Source organism: Arachis ipaensis, chromosome B04 (genome assembly GCF_000816755.2).
Source record: "Arachis ipaensis cultivar K30076 chromosome B04, Araip1.1, whole genome shotgun sequence".
In the NCBI taxonomy this organism is placed as follows: domain Eukaryota; kingdom Viridiplantae; phylum Streptophyta; class Magnoliopsida; order Fabales; family Fabaceae; genus Arachis; species Arachis ipaensis.
The window spans coordinates 3,844,910-3,860,394 of record NC_029788.2 but is presented as its reverse complement, the minus strand read 5'-3'; positions in this window follow the sequence as shown (position 1 = coordinate 3,860,394).

Here is a 15,485-nt window from a genome sequence, read left to right as displayed (position 1 = left end):
GAGGTGCCTTCCCTGTGTTGATCGTTGGCTTCCTGGTGAAGGGTCTGGTCTGCCTCATTGTTTCCAGTGTTCAGATTCTCTTGTTCAGAATCTGTCTCCACATGACCCTCTTCAGGGGATCTTTCCGCCATCACTGGTTGATCTCTCGGGTCCCCGGCAACGGCGCCAATGTTACGGTGGGTAACCAGAGATTGGTGGGCCGGATGACGTTGGTAGGCCCAAACGTGTGAGGGAGGAGACTATCGCGTTTGCCCGAAACTCGGTGTTCCTCCGTCCGACTTGTGCGTGTGGAAGAATGGGGGGTGGTACCTGCAAAGACACTCCAATGCCTAAGTTAGCAAGAGTGTGAGCAAGTTGAGAATGTATTGGAACTTAGTGATACCTGAGGGAAGTCAGGGTATTTATAGTGGTGAACCAATAACCACCGCTGAAGTAGTACCACCTTTTTAGGTGGATAACCGTTCCCATATCTTAGGGAGGTTAAGATATGGCTCTATGAAGTGGTTAGAGAGTTTCTAGGGGCAGTTACTCATTCGAATGAGTGTTATCTGCCAGCTAACCCTCGTATCCGACTTCTTTGGAGCAGGTCGTGTTTAGTACCGACTTCTGGGACGAAGGCTGGTACTGGAGGAGGGCCAACCCTTTGGGTTGGGCTTCTTTGCTTAGATCTTGGGCCCTATTTATTGGGCCAGGGTATGAACATTATTATTATTATTATTATTTATCTTTGAGAAAAATGATAAGCACATATAATAAAGATATTTATCATGCGAATGGTATAAATTTGCACACTATTCTCAAAATCAATATTTATTTTACTTATCTTGTATCAAAAGAAAAATGTCTTAATATTATTATTGACTCAAGCAATGTGATTGAAAGTTTTGAAAGAGCTATAATTTAATTTTCTGATAAACGAAATTCATAAAATATAATGCACTATTGTCTACTAAGTCTCTAAATAAAATTGTTGAGTTTAACAAGTATTTGCCGAAATGGATATTATGTGGAGACAATGAATGAGAAAAATGATAAGTACCTATATTTTACAACCTGTGATTCAAATAAAATGGTTATATTGAAAAAGTTGCTCTTACTTTCTTATGGTAACCAGTCCGAGCACATAGTTATACATATATAGATATATAGGAACAGCCCAAAAGAAAACCCAAAATACAGAGTTACAAAACCTGAGTCTCCAAAATAACCTCTAAGAGGAGTTGATACAGACTACATGTAAACAGTGGAGATAATAAGTATCTAAGAAAGTACATAAAACCAAAATAGAGTTCCAAGAGCTAAGGATCTTTGCTAAAACAGAAGTCTCCAGCATGCCTCAGCGAGGAGCCTCACGTCCTGCATCTGAAAACCACAAAATCTGCATGGGTGAGAACCGGAGGTTCTCAGCATGGTAACAGTACCCAAATATCTAACATATAATGTCCTGGGAAAGCCGAAGGCAATCCTAGAACTCCCAATTCATAATTAAAGCGTATAAACATAACTAAGCCAAGAGAAATGAAAATAGGCAACTAACTAAGGATCTTCAGTCTAACTAAATCTCCCCTTTCCAAATCCTTCAAACCTCCCAACCGCTATCGGTAATTTGTTATCGCAAACACAATTATATCAAGCAAGGAAATTCACAAATAGGAAGCAGATATAGCAGTTAGACAAATAGCAAGTAATTATGCAGTCGATTAGGCATTCCAAATAAATCACATATAATGCATATGATGTATGCCTGTCCTAGTGGCTGATGAGTCTCATCTGTCAGTTATAAAGCTAACCCGACAAGTCCTGGTAGCTAACCATTGGAATGTCCCTCTGTCGCACATCCCCAACTCGAGTTATACTCAATCATAACTATCAACACACATATACACAACACCCACACTGGTGTTTATTCACGGGGGCGAGCTCATCCGAAACTTTCACAGTGTCCGGCCACACTTACGACATAGGGTCAGCAGAGTATCGAGTCTCAACTTGGAGCACGTGGTGGCTAGCCACTGCTTTCACCCAGGAAAACTCGTATCTCAGATAAGTGGAAGTGCAACAATCACAATATCAATTAATCAGCATATATGCATTCATACTCAGCCATAAATCAACATTTATCTCAGCCATCCAGCTTATAATCACAATTCATAACCAGCCATAATCCATCATCACATACAGCCATTCGGCTCATATCATACACAACACTCCCACCATCCTCCTCAGTAACTCATGCCATAATCAATCATGATTCATCATAGATTTCCCTTTTACTTCTTTCACAAGTTACCTTTCTTACAGCCCTCACTAAGCTTCATAACCCTCTAACCACCTATTAGGCTTTAAACAAGAGAAAACAGGGTTTTGAACGCTGGAGGACTGCATAAAATCAGAAAGCATAGTTGCTGAGAAACAGGGGATCGCGTACGCGAGGAGCATAGGCAGTAGCATATGCTCGCATCGTGTGTTCCTTCTCACGTACGCACCCTGGCCAAGCTGAACTTCTCGCGTACGCATCACTGGTTCGCGTACGCGAACTTATCAACCCGAATTGTTTGCTCGCGTCGCGCGCCAGGTGGTCGTGTACGCAACCTCAAAAATGCCATTCTCGCGTACGTGACCCACACCATGCGTATGCGAAACCTTAAGGCAGTAGCCATTGGTCGCGTCGGTGGGCGTATCGCGTACGCGGACTTAGCAGAAACCTGAAAAGCTGCTAAGTCCTGAATGCTTAACTTTGCACACCAAACTTTGCACACCAAACTTTGATCGAGCATATCTTCTTCATTTTAAAACATTTTTCTACCGTTCTTCGAACGACATAAACATCTTGGATCCAATTTCATTTCTAAATAAATTTGACACAAATTGGGGTCCAGAGACCAAGTTATGCTCCTTCAAAGTTGGGCCAAAAACCACTATTTTCACAAAATTTGCAAAACCTCCAAATTTCAAAACACATAACTTCCAAACCCTTTTTAAAACAACCAAAACTCAGCCACTTAACATCAAGCATGTTCCAACATCCCATTCAATCCCCAACCCACCAATTCTTCCACTTTTAACCAAATCTCAATTCAATAAATTCAATTCATAATCAACATTTCACATCTCAATCTCCCAATAAATGTTCAATTTCACCAATCAATATATATACATATCAATATCACATACAATTTTCATACTCATCAACAAGAGCCTCAACCTTACCAACAATTAGGCATATCATCCATATTACTTATAACCTTACATGCTTAATCAACATTTAGCACCACTCACAACCAATCAACCATTATTCATATATTCAACTTAATCTATATCATCCAACAACTATATTAACATTTCAAAATCCTATCCTAGGGTCACTAGCCTAAGTTTTTACCTGACATTACATTTTAGGTACAGAAAACCGAAACCATACCTTGGTCGATTCACCGCTCAACCCGTAACACCTCCAATTCAACTCTTCCTCAATTTTCAAGGCTCCAACACCTCCAAGATCAGATTTTCAGCTTGTAAATCACTTCAAACTCTCAAAATCTCCATCAAACTCCAATCCATTTACATATATACCTTGCCTAACACACATAATATGCATCCATCCATACAAACTCAATATCTAATCCCAACAACTCAAGTATTTGACTTAGGGTTGAGATTCTTACCATACATAAGGATCAATGAGGCAAGACTAAGCTTTTCCTTCAAGCTAATTGGATCCTATAACATCAAAACTCAAAAATCTCAACACTTTTACCCACTAAATTTCGAATTCAAGGGCTAAGGAAACTGAAGTGAAATCATGGCTTACCTCTCAAATGAAGTTGTGGGCTTCTCGACCTTACCAACAAATAGGAATATCATTCATATTACTTATAACCTTACATGGTTTATCAACATTTAGCACCACTCACAACCAATCAACCATTATTCATATATTCAAATTAATCCATATCATCCAACAACTACATCAATATTTCAAAATCCTATCCTAGGGTCACTAGCCTAAGTTTTCACATTACATTACATTTTAGATACAGGAAACTGAAACCATACCTTGGTCGATTCCCCGCTCAACCCGGAACACTTCCAAATTTCAACTTTCAACGTTCCAAAACCTCACCGACAGGTTTTCAAGCTTATAGCTCCACTCCAAAGCTTTCTAAAACCATCAATCAAGCTCCAATATACATATACACACTACCTGTTCCACAATAGCACATCTAAAACATAACAACTCAATAACTAAACACAACACTTCAAGCATTTCACTTAGGGTTGAGAATCTTACCAAGCCCAAGGATCAAAGAGGAAAGACTAAGCTTTTCCTTCAGGCTAATTGGATCCTATAACATCAAAGAAGCCAAAATCTCAACATTTTTACCCAAGAATTTTGAATTCAAGGGATGAGGAAACAGAAATGAAATAATGGCTTACCTCTTAAATAAAGTTATGGACTTTGTAGAGCTCGACACTGCGGTCGCATGGTCGCAAACGGTGCGATGATCGGAGCTCTGAATCAAAAGTTATGGTGGATTGAACAAAGAGCAAGGGTTTGAACTCAAGGTTCTCTCCCCAAGTGTATGTGCAGCGTGTGTTTCACTTTGGAGAAGAAGAGGAAGCTGGCTTCTATGTGTTTAATGAATTTGGGTTGGGCCAAGGGCCCAATACGGTCCCGGTTTGTCCACTTTGGCCCGTTCAGCCCAATTTTGGGCCGAATTCTTTAAAATTGGTATCAAAATTCTCGTTTTGATTTTTTCTATCATATTAAACAATAAAAATTACATTTCTAATTCTCTAGGACAATTTTTTTAATTTGTGGGTTAATTAGTCATTAATTAACCGGGTTTTACAAAAAAGGCATTTGATATTACAGATTCAAATACTACTCCTGTTGAAAACGATAAAGACATAGCAAAGACACCAGGAATTGTCCAAAATTCTGATATATTTTTAATGCCAAAAGACATCAAGTACTTGAAAACTCAGAAAAAATTGTGAAAATGATGAAATCTCGATAAATTATGGCTTTGCAGAAGAAAAATCGAAGTGAAATAAGATAATTGTCAATGAAATATTTACATATAATGTGGAATTATACATCATGCATGAAAATGAGAATCTTTAATCAAGTATAATTGAAGAATGTTAACAAAGAAATTATTAACCAAAATGGGAAGAAGCTATAAAGGCTAAATTAGACCACTTGAAGAATGTGAAATCTTTGGACCTGTAATCCGGGATTTTTTCTGTTATAAATTAAAAGAAGTTATTATTTCCCCAAAAAAATTCAATAGACTTTAATTTCCACAATGAGTTTTTTTTTTTGGGTTTAGGGTGAGATCACCGCTCCCCTGGCGAACTTCACTCAGACTTCTCTTTAAATACCAGACTGGCTAAGAACGAAACTCAATACTAGTAGCCCATTTTCTCTTTAACATTTATCCTCTTATTTACTCTCTACAATGTATGGAGTTCCGTTGTTATCCATTCATTATGATGGTGCAATAGTGTACGATAAGGAAGGTTCTATCGTATTTAAGCCTGCTCAACCAGTAATTGCATACATGGGACCTGAAGTCAACAGTGTAATAGTGTTGAAGAATTTGATATTACATTCCGTTGAGCAACAACACATGAAAAGAGTCAAGAAAATTTACTACAGATATCTGTCGGAAGTAAATAACTCTTTGTTTTACAAAAGGTAGACCATAGATTATTGTTGTGATAGTTATTTTTGTCTTATTGTTATTAGAGTTTCGATTTTGATAATCTAATATTTTATACTTTTTGAATTAGGTATTGGTTATGTAATGACGAGGACATATGTCATATAAGGGTGTGGCACAACCATTGAACAAATATCCAACAATTCCTTGTTGAGTTTGGTGGACGAAGATTATCTGCAGATACTACTGATGAGTCCCCTTTAAGTGGAGCAGTTAGAAAAAATATTGGATGCACAATGGTTGACTTAAATATGCCACCCAAAGGTAGTCAAAAGGGGTCAAACATTGAACATTCTAATGATGGTATGATGCAATCAGATATTGAAAGTCACGACGGGTTTGCTATCGGGGACCCGATGATCGATCCCTATCAAGTTAATCCCAATGGTAGCAAAGATGTTGAGTCTGAACCAACGAAAATCATGAGGGTGAGGAGGAAGAAGAGATGAACTACTACGGTGACACACAAATTACACTGACATAGCCTTCTATTTCTCGACTATATGATTGGCCGAATCACTTTTCCACCTTGAATCTCAAGGCAATGACTTCAGATTATTTGTTTAGTCATGGAGGCCTTGAAGAGGATCCCACGAATGAGTTTGAGATTAGAAAACAGTTTGAGAATAAGGAGAAAGTCATGTTGGCGGTTAAGACGTACATCATTAAGAGGGCTGTAGAGTATAAAATACTACAGAGTGACCTGTTAAAGTATGATGTACAGTGTATCCAATTTGGGTCCGGTTGTAGATGGAACATATGCATATCTTATCGCCAAAAACAGGAAAAATGGAAGGTGAGGAGGTATAACAGTCTTCATACTTGCATGCAAACATCAGTGGGACAAGACCATCGAAGGTTGGATTCGAAGATGATTGCTTGACACATATTCACAATGGTAAAAGTAGACCCAACCATCATCATAAAGGTTCTGCAAGGAGGTGCGGAGAGTCATTTCGGATACAAGGTGTCTACAGAAAGGTTTGGCTTGCAAAGCAGAGAGTCATTGCTAGGATATATGGAGATTGGGAGGAGTCGTACAACGATCTTCCTCATTGGTTATTCGCTATGCAGATGTACTTACCTGGTAAAATTCATCACATTGTCTTCAGTTGTGTATGCTTAATCAAGTCATCCCTTATATTTTGTAACATCTTTAGTTATATAGCTACTTGGGTCCAACTTGTGGCACAACCTTGGCCTGCTTTAGCTGATACTGTCATGTTTCATCGAGTGTTCTAGACTTTTCCGTGTGTTGAGATGTTCAAGCACTACAAACTACTTATTTCCATTGATGACACCCATGTGTATGAAAATACAGAGGCACGTTGTTGATGGCTATTGCTCAAGATGACAATTCAAACATATTGCCTATTGCATTTGTTGTTATTGGAGGTGAGACGAATGAAGCTTGGTCATTTTTTCTTTCGTATCTGAGGCAGCATGTCACACCCCAACTAGGGATCTTAGTGATTTCAGACAGGCCTAAATCCATAGCTGCTTCGTTGAACGCTAATGGAAGTGGTTGGAAACTGCTGGATGCCTTCCAGGCATTTTGTACAAGACATATTGCTGCCAACTTCATGAGTCACTTCAAGAACAAGGAGTTGAAGAAGGTTCTTATCAACACAGCATATTCAAAGTCTCATCAGGAGTTTGCGTACTATTTTGGTCATCTGAGGAGCAAGAATGTCACAATCACAAACTGTCTTGAAGAAATGCCTTGTTCACAGTGGACGCAATATGCAGATGAGGGCCGTCGGTATGGGCACATGACAATAAACATCTCCGAGTGCCTCAACTTTGTGATGAAGGGTTCTCGTAATCTGCCCATCACCGCTCTTGTTAAGTCAACTTATTTTTGTTTGTGTAAACTTTTTGCGAGTAAGGGTTCAGAGGCCTAGGCACAACTTCAAGTAGGCTCTGAGTTCTCACAGATGTTGATGAAGGCCATAGAGTTCAATTCAAAGCACGTCAATACGATGAATGTTAATCAGTTTGATTGGTCGAGGACCATGTTCACGGTTGAGGAGTTAGCTGCAGTGCTCGGGTCGCGGCAGCAAAATTACCAAGTACTACTTGATGAGGGTAAGTGTGGTTGTGGGTATTTTTAGGCTCTTTATATTCCATGTCGTCATGTTCTAGCAGCATGCTCTTATGCACGACTTGATTGGAAGCACTTTGTAGATCCCGTGTATTGCATGGAGACCGTATTTAATGTTTACAGATCCGAGTTCAGACCCATAGACCACGAGGATGACTGGGCATCATACGATGGGTCACGCATTCAGTCCAACCCTAGGATGATAAGAGTAAAGAGAGGCCGGCCCAGCAGCACCAATATCCATAACAACATGGATGATGTCGAGCCTAGCGGGGAGAAGAGGTGTGGATTGTGTCATTAGTTGGGCCACACGAGAAGGAATTGTACTACTATCGAGGGTGGTAGGGCCACGTCGAGTCGGCATTAGATATAATTGTCATATCAGTTCAATGTTTTTCATATGCTTAACATAGTTTAGTCTTAGTGCGTAAAATGTTGTTCTATGTATTTCATTGCATTTTTTATATTATAACTTGGATTACATAAGTTTAATATACTCTATTCCTTTAGTTAACTGACACATATGATAAGCATAACAACAACCAGGATTGACATGGTAATAATAACAAAGTTAACACTTTCGACTAGTAAATATAATTACAGAAAGCAACATCATAATAAAATACTAACAACCTTTACTGTCTGCCCTCGCCTACCACCACATGGTCCAGGCCCTTGCCTAGGGGGTAATTAATACTGACATCCACCTGTGCCACATGGTGGAGGTCTGTGCTTGCGCTATCCTCGCCCGAGACATGGATCCGAAGCAGGTGGATCTGGCATAATACCAGATCCAAACGTGCTCATCTTGCCCCTCATCCCGTTCCTCAGTGCCCCCTGTGATGCAGTCCAAGATGACCCACTAGATGGATCCCCGATATGTCATGGCTGGTAGGCAGATGGTGGTGGGTGGTGTGCATCTGTGAATAAGGCTGTGTTGCCTGTGGAGCTGTCACACCGTCCATGTACTACTAGGCCAAGTCTGCCTGCTATGTGGTCAACCTAATCCAGTCTATAAAGGCCATCCTCGTACCCCAACAACTCTTGCTCTATGAAACTCTGTACTAATAGAATAAATTACAATAAAATAATTTCAAATTAACTAAATTGTTATCAAACATATTCAAACTAAATCTAATTAACATAATTAGTTGGAATTAAACAATAATCTAAACTAAAATTAACTAAATTATCAAACTAATTAACCTTTACCTAATAACTTAATCAAACTAACTACTCAAACATGTTAAGCTAACATAATAAACAACAACAAATCATACAGTCAATAAAAATAGAAGAACAAAATTACCTGAAACCGACGAACTCAAGAGATTAAAGACTTCAAGAATGTCCAAAGTCACAAGATAAGAGAAGAGAGGATGAAAGTGAAAATGGTATGGAAAACAACCAAATGAAGTGGTCCCCTTCCGTTTTTATATTTGGGTGAACTTGGAGTGAGTTCACCGGGGGTACAACGAACTCTATAATATTATAGAAGTTCGCTGGGGGGTGCGACGAACCTTATAAAATTAATAAGGTTCTCCTGGGGGTGCGGCGAACTCATCCTAAACCGAAAAAAAAATTATTCCGTAAATTAAAGTCTGTTTAATTTTTTGGAAAAACAATAATTTCTTTTAATTTATAATAGGAAAAAAGCTTGTAATCTGTATACTAGAAAATGTAAAATCGGTTGGATACAATGAGTAGTTGTGAAAAATTGAAATGAAAAAAATAAAGTTGTGTGCTACAAAGCTTGACTTAGAGTATAAGATTTTTTGAAAGACTTGGTATAGATTATGAAAGAACATATTCCCTTATATTAAATGCAACTACATTGCGTTATTTGATTTGTTTATCCACATACCAAAAGCTATATATGAACTTAATTATAAAGATCTTTATATGGTCTAAAACAATATGGATGAATGTGGTATTTTCGTCTCACTGAGTATCTAGCAAAAAAGGGATTCAAGAAAGATGATATCTATCTGTATTTATATAAAGAAATTTGTATCTGGATTTATTATAATTGATATATATGTTGATGATTTAAATATTATTGGAATTCCTGAAGAGATTCTAGCAATTATAAAAGCTCTAAAAAAATTTGAGATGAAAGATCTTGGAAAGTCTTAATTTTGTCTTATCCTACAGATCAAACATACAAATAATAATGAGATCTTTATTCATCAAATAACTCACACAGAAAAGATCTTGAAAAGATTCTATATGGATAAGTCAAATCCATTAAGTACTATAATGGTTGTAAGATCTTTAGATGTGAAAAAAGATAAATTCTGCCCTTAAGAAGAAAATGAAGAAGTTTTTTGTCCTAAAGTACCATATCTTAATGTCATTGGAATACTAATGTATCTTGCTAATAATACACGACCTAATAGATCATTCGCTGTAAATTTATTTGCAAAGTATAAGCTCATCTCCAACCAGAAGACATTGGAATGTAATCAAATAATTTTTTTGATATCTTCACGGAATAATTGATATGGGACTATTTTACCCATATGAATCTAAGTCACAGTTAGTTGGATATGAAGATGCAGGATATTTATCTATTCCACACAAAACAAGATCTGAAACATGATATCAATTTACATATAATGATATAGCTATATCATGAGTGTCCACAAATAAACCATAACAACAATATTCTCTAATCATGCTGAAATACTTCTGATGCATGAAGCAAGTCACGAGTATTTTTGGTTCAGAAGGTTGATTCAATATATTCGATTATCTTATGGATTGTCTAAAATAGCTCCAACTATTTTGCATGAAGATAATATAGCATGCATTACTTAAGTTAAATGTGGATAGATCAAAGTGATAGAATAAAACATATTTTTTCCGATTTTTTCTTCACTTATGATCTTCAAAATCAAGGAACAATTGATTTTCAACAGATTCTTCAAGTGATAATTTAACAGATGTATTCACAAAGTCACTTCTGACGTCTTCCTATAAAAAATTAATACACCAAATCAGAATTTATTGATTTTGAGATCTTAAATGATGTTGTTACCAAGAGGGAGAAATACTATACTTTTTTATTGATTAGATTTTTATTTCTATTGAATTTTTTTGACAAAATTTTTAACAAGACAGTTCTTATCACAAAGGATATTATACTTTTTTTTCTTCACTATGATCTTTTCCCATTAAATTTTCTTTAATAAGATTCTGATGAGACATCATTCTAATGGACATCTAAAGAGAGTGTTATAATATGGATATCCATAATTAATGATCCATGACTTTTTCAACCATTCAATTTCATCTTGGGCAGCTTAAGTTTTCAAAGGTGGATGGTTTAAATTTTTTAAGTTGGATTAAACATTAATGATGATAGGAATTAAATTTGTATATGCACAAAGGCCAATTCTATGATGAAGTAACTTTTGCATGCACAAAGTAAAGAGAAGTACTTACTCTTATTTTAAAAATAAAAGTATATACACTACAAGAAAATTATTAGAATAGCGACTATTTTTAGTGACCAACAAAATTGGTTGCTAATAGCAACTGATTTGGCGACCGATATAGGATTTCTAGGACTAGAAAAAAATTAGTCGCTAAATCAATCACTCAATTTCATTTAGCGACTATTTTAGCGACCAACAAAATAGGTCACTAATAGTTACTGATTTGGCAACCGGTAGGTCTTCTCTATGACCAGAATAAAGTTGGTTGCTAAAATCGGTTTCTATTTTTTGACATGGCGATGGAGTTAGCAACCAAAACAAAGAAGTTAGTCTTTGGGTCTATCGGCCATAAATCAGTTGCTATTTATTAATTTAGTGACGAATTTTGCAATCAATAGAGAAATAAGTTGAAAATGATTGGTCACTAAATAGGTTACTAATGGTTAAGAAAGCGACCAATTTAGTGACCAAATATAAAATACTAGTTTTAAAACAATTGATCATTATTTTTAAATTTAGCGATCGATTGAGCGACGAGCGTATATTTGGATAAACATAGCTGGTCACTAAATCGGTTGCTACATGTTTGGTTGCTATATTGGTCGCTAATTTAATCCTTCTCGGCTGAATTAGGTACCAGTGAAAAATAACGTTAAAAACTAGTCGGTAAGTATTTTAAATATAACAAAGTAGTAATTCCACCCTCACTAACCCTAACACACCTACACCATCTCAAAAGGTACCACATTTCTCACCCTCCAGCACCGATGTGACCAGTGACAACCGCCAGAAGAACCTCACAACACAGCATGCAGAGCCATTGTCTTCCGAGTTCGCAGTGCCATCACCATCTTCTCATGTAGCATTGTTGTCGTCTTCTGAGTTTGCAGCACCGTCGTTGTCTTCCGAGCTCGCAGCACCATCATCGTCGTCTTCTCATTTAGCACATCGTCGTCTTTTGAGTTCGCAGTGTCATCGTTGTCGTCTTCTGAGTTTGCAGCACTGTTGCCGTTGTCTTCTGAGTTCGCAACGTCGTCGTCGTCATCTTCTTAGTTAGCCTCGTTCCTCTTTTTTTCTCTATATTCTCTCATAAATTCCTTATGTGATTTAACTTTTCATGAATGATTCACATGTTGTTTATTTGTTCCGTCTTTAATTCTTATATTTCTAATTTCGTATTTCAATTCATGGTTTTATTAATTGAGATCTGTGGTATTTTTTTTTATTGCTCGCGTTGTTAATTTAGAATTAGGTATATATATTTGGACAATGTTTATTTAGAATATTTATTTTCTACTTCGATTTTTTTTAGTATAAATTGTTTGATGAAGGTTTTCAAACACTAACTTTATGTGTACATGGTGTTCGATCTGAGTTTGACTTTTTTAAACCTGTGTAAGTAGTTAAAGATTTGTGTTTTTGATTTTTTGGACAGCTATTGTTGATTGTAAGCATTTTGTTATGGACTTGGTGGCATGATTTTAGATGATCTAAAAAAGAGTAAGGATAAGTCAACAACATTATCAAATTTTCATTAAATGCATTCCTATGATTATCCGGTGTAAGTCTATCGAAGGTTTGCATATTAATGTTGAACCATCTATTACAAAAATAAAAGTTTTGCATGTATAATTAAATTTTTTTTTTTGAAAATTAATATAAGCATAAAAATTTGGAATTGTGTATACCCTAATAGGATGGAGGAGTTTGTTTGTGAAGCTCGGAGTAGTGCACACCCTAACATTATTAAAGGACACCCTAATAGGTTTGGTCGCGAATCACCGACTCGACGATTTTTCCGACTCGAACCAAGAGGAGACCTGTACATCACTTCCTTTTCCCTTAGGAGCCTGAATAGCTGGCCGAAGCTTACAGGCGAATGGGCCTGCTCACAAAGGGCCCACTCGAGTACAGAGTATAAAAGGAGGGGACTTATCTCTCCCAGAGGTACGTCACTTATTTTAACCCTAATTAGACATCTCTTAGTACGGATTCTGATTTTGGCATCGGAATATCCTTACAGGTGGCTCCACCCGCCATCCAACCAACGTTGCAGCCAGGCTCTGTCCTCCAGTTCGTGCTCATGTCCCGATTCCCCTTTGCACCTGCTCTGACACCCCTTTAATCCTATCCGTGAAGAACTCGAGCAGACGAACACAAATAAAATAGATGTATAGTGTAAAATAGCTAGAGTTAAAAAGGGAAGAATTTATAGACTCGGATTGCGATTGAGAAAAGGCCTAATTATCATGGCTCCAGTTCTCAATCATCCGATTGGTTGCGAAGGTTATAACATGAGAAAATAATTAAGAAAATAAAAGAGGAGAACAATGACTTAAAAATTAGGTTGGATAAGATAGAAAAGGATTTAAATTCAATAACCGTTTACTTCAACACATGATGAGAACAATAAATTTTAAAATTTCGATTCCTTAACAAGAAGATGAAAAAACAAATGTAGAAGATGATGAAGATGGTAATATGCATCTCAAGAGTGATTATTTTCATTGTAGTTATAATTCTATGTTTTATAATAATTAAAAACATTGTAGTTATGATTCTAGTTATTTTTATAATTTGCTGGGGGTGTTTTTTAAATTAACAAATCGCTTGGGATTAAGTGTAATTTTTTTTATTTTCCAAAAAGCGAATGTCTAGGGCAAATTGCATTTTATTTAATTTTTTAAAATAAAATTTGTCGGATGATTTACGTTTTTAATTTTTTTTTAAAAAAAGAATTCGTCAATACGAATTGTAATTTGTTTTCTTTTTAAAATAAAATATTTCGAGAAAAAATTGTAATACTTTTAAAAACAAAAAAAAAATCTATAATCCTAGAACTCATAATGAATTGGACAAATTAAACAAAAATTCAATTGCAAAAAATATGTCTAAGAACTGGTAAAACAAATCAAACTCATTATTTTTATTATATACAGTACACTGGTTTAAAATCTTTTGTATGATTGTTAATGGATATTTAAAAATGTTCAAACTGATTTATTACATTTCACCAATACTTTTAACAAGATCCAACAAAATAACAACATTTTACCAATGTTTTACAAGTTTTTACTTTTTTATTGATTTGACACAAAATACTCCAACCACTAACATAAGCATTATTACTAGGACAAACATGAAAAAAAAAAAACATCTTTACTACTCTGACTTCAGCTTTCAAACTACCCATTTTCCAACCTAGTTTCACTTTCCAATCTTCATAATCACTTTCAACTTCAAACTCTGCTTCTGCCCCACCATTTGCAACTTCAAAAACTTCATTTCATTATCATCTACCTAACTAAAGTAGTTACAATGGCTGTTTTTCTGCACATGTGAAGTGAAAAAATTGAATCTCATATTAATGGTGAAAGGGGGGTTCAAGAAACTTTGGTTCATACTAATTTAAACTCACCCGATATCTTGGACAAGTGTGAAACAATCTTTCTGGATTTTCTGGTGTTCTAGATTTCTTGATCACAGTTTTCAGCCCACAGAAACAGGTTCTGTCCATCTTCATCCTCCTTTTTCGCATGGAGGAGCTAGAGCCGAAGCTACCAAGCGATCGCGGTAATAAACCAACACTTCGTCCTCCACCGGCGCTCTGCATCCTAGCTTCTAAACCTGGGTGATGTCTTTGCACCACTGCAACACCACTCCTTAATGTTTCCGTTCAGTTTGGGGATTAGGGTTTATAAAATGGGAATATTGATATTTTGACATAATAAGGAGAACATATCTTGTTAGCTTCCAACTGGGTACACACCTGTTAACACACCTGTCACTTAACGGTCCACCTGTACTGCCGTTAACGGAATCTGTGAGCCAATAAACGGAAGGACAAATGCGATTGATGTCAAATATTTCGAGGATTAATTTGATTAAAAAATTTCTTTCGAGAACAAAATTGATGATCGTGCAATCTTTCGGGGACCAATTTGAACATTAACCCACGTTAAAATATATAAGGTTGGAACGAATTCTGAAAATGATAGGGACATATTGTTAGTAAATAAAAATACGTTGAGAATATTTTATTAAAATAATATTAATTTAAACGAATTCATTTAGTTTGGTACATTTTCATGATTCACACAATATTTATGTATATCCTTTATGATTGTGTGATTATGTTGGTTTATCTAGTTTGGTGTATTTTTTTTTTATGAAAAAGTATAGGTAAATAATGTAAATATTAAATTATGTGAA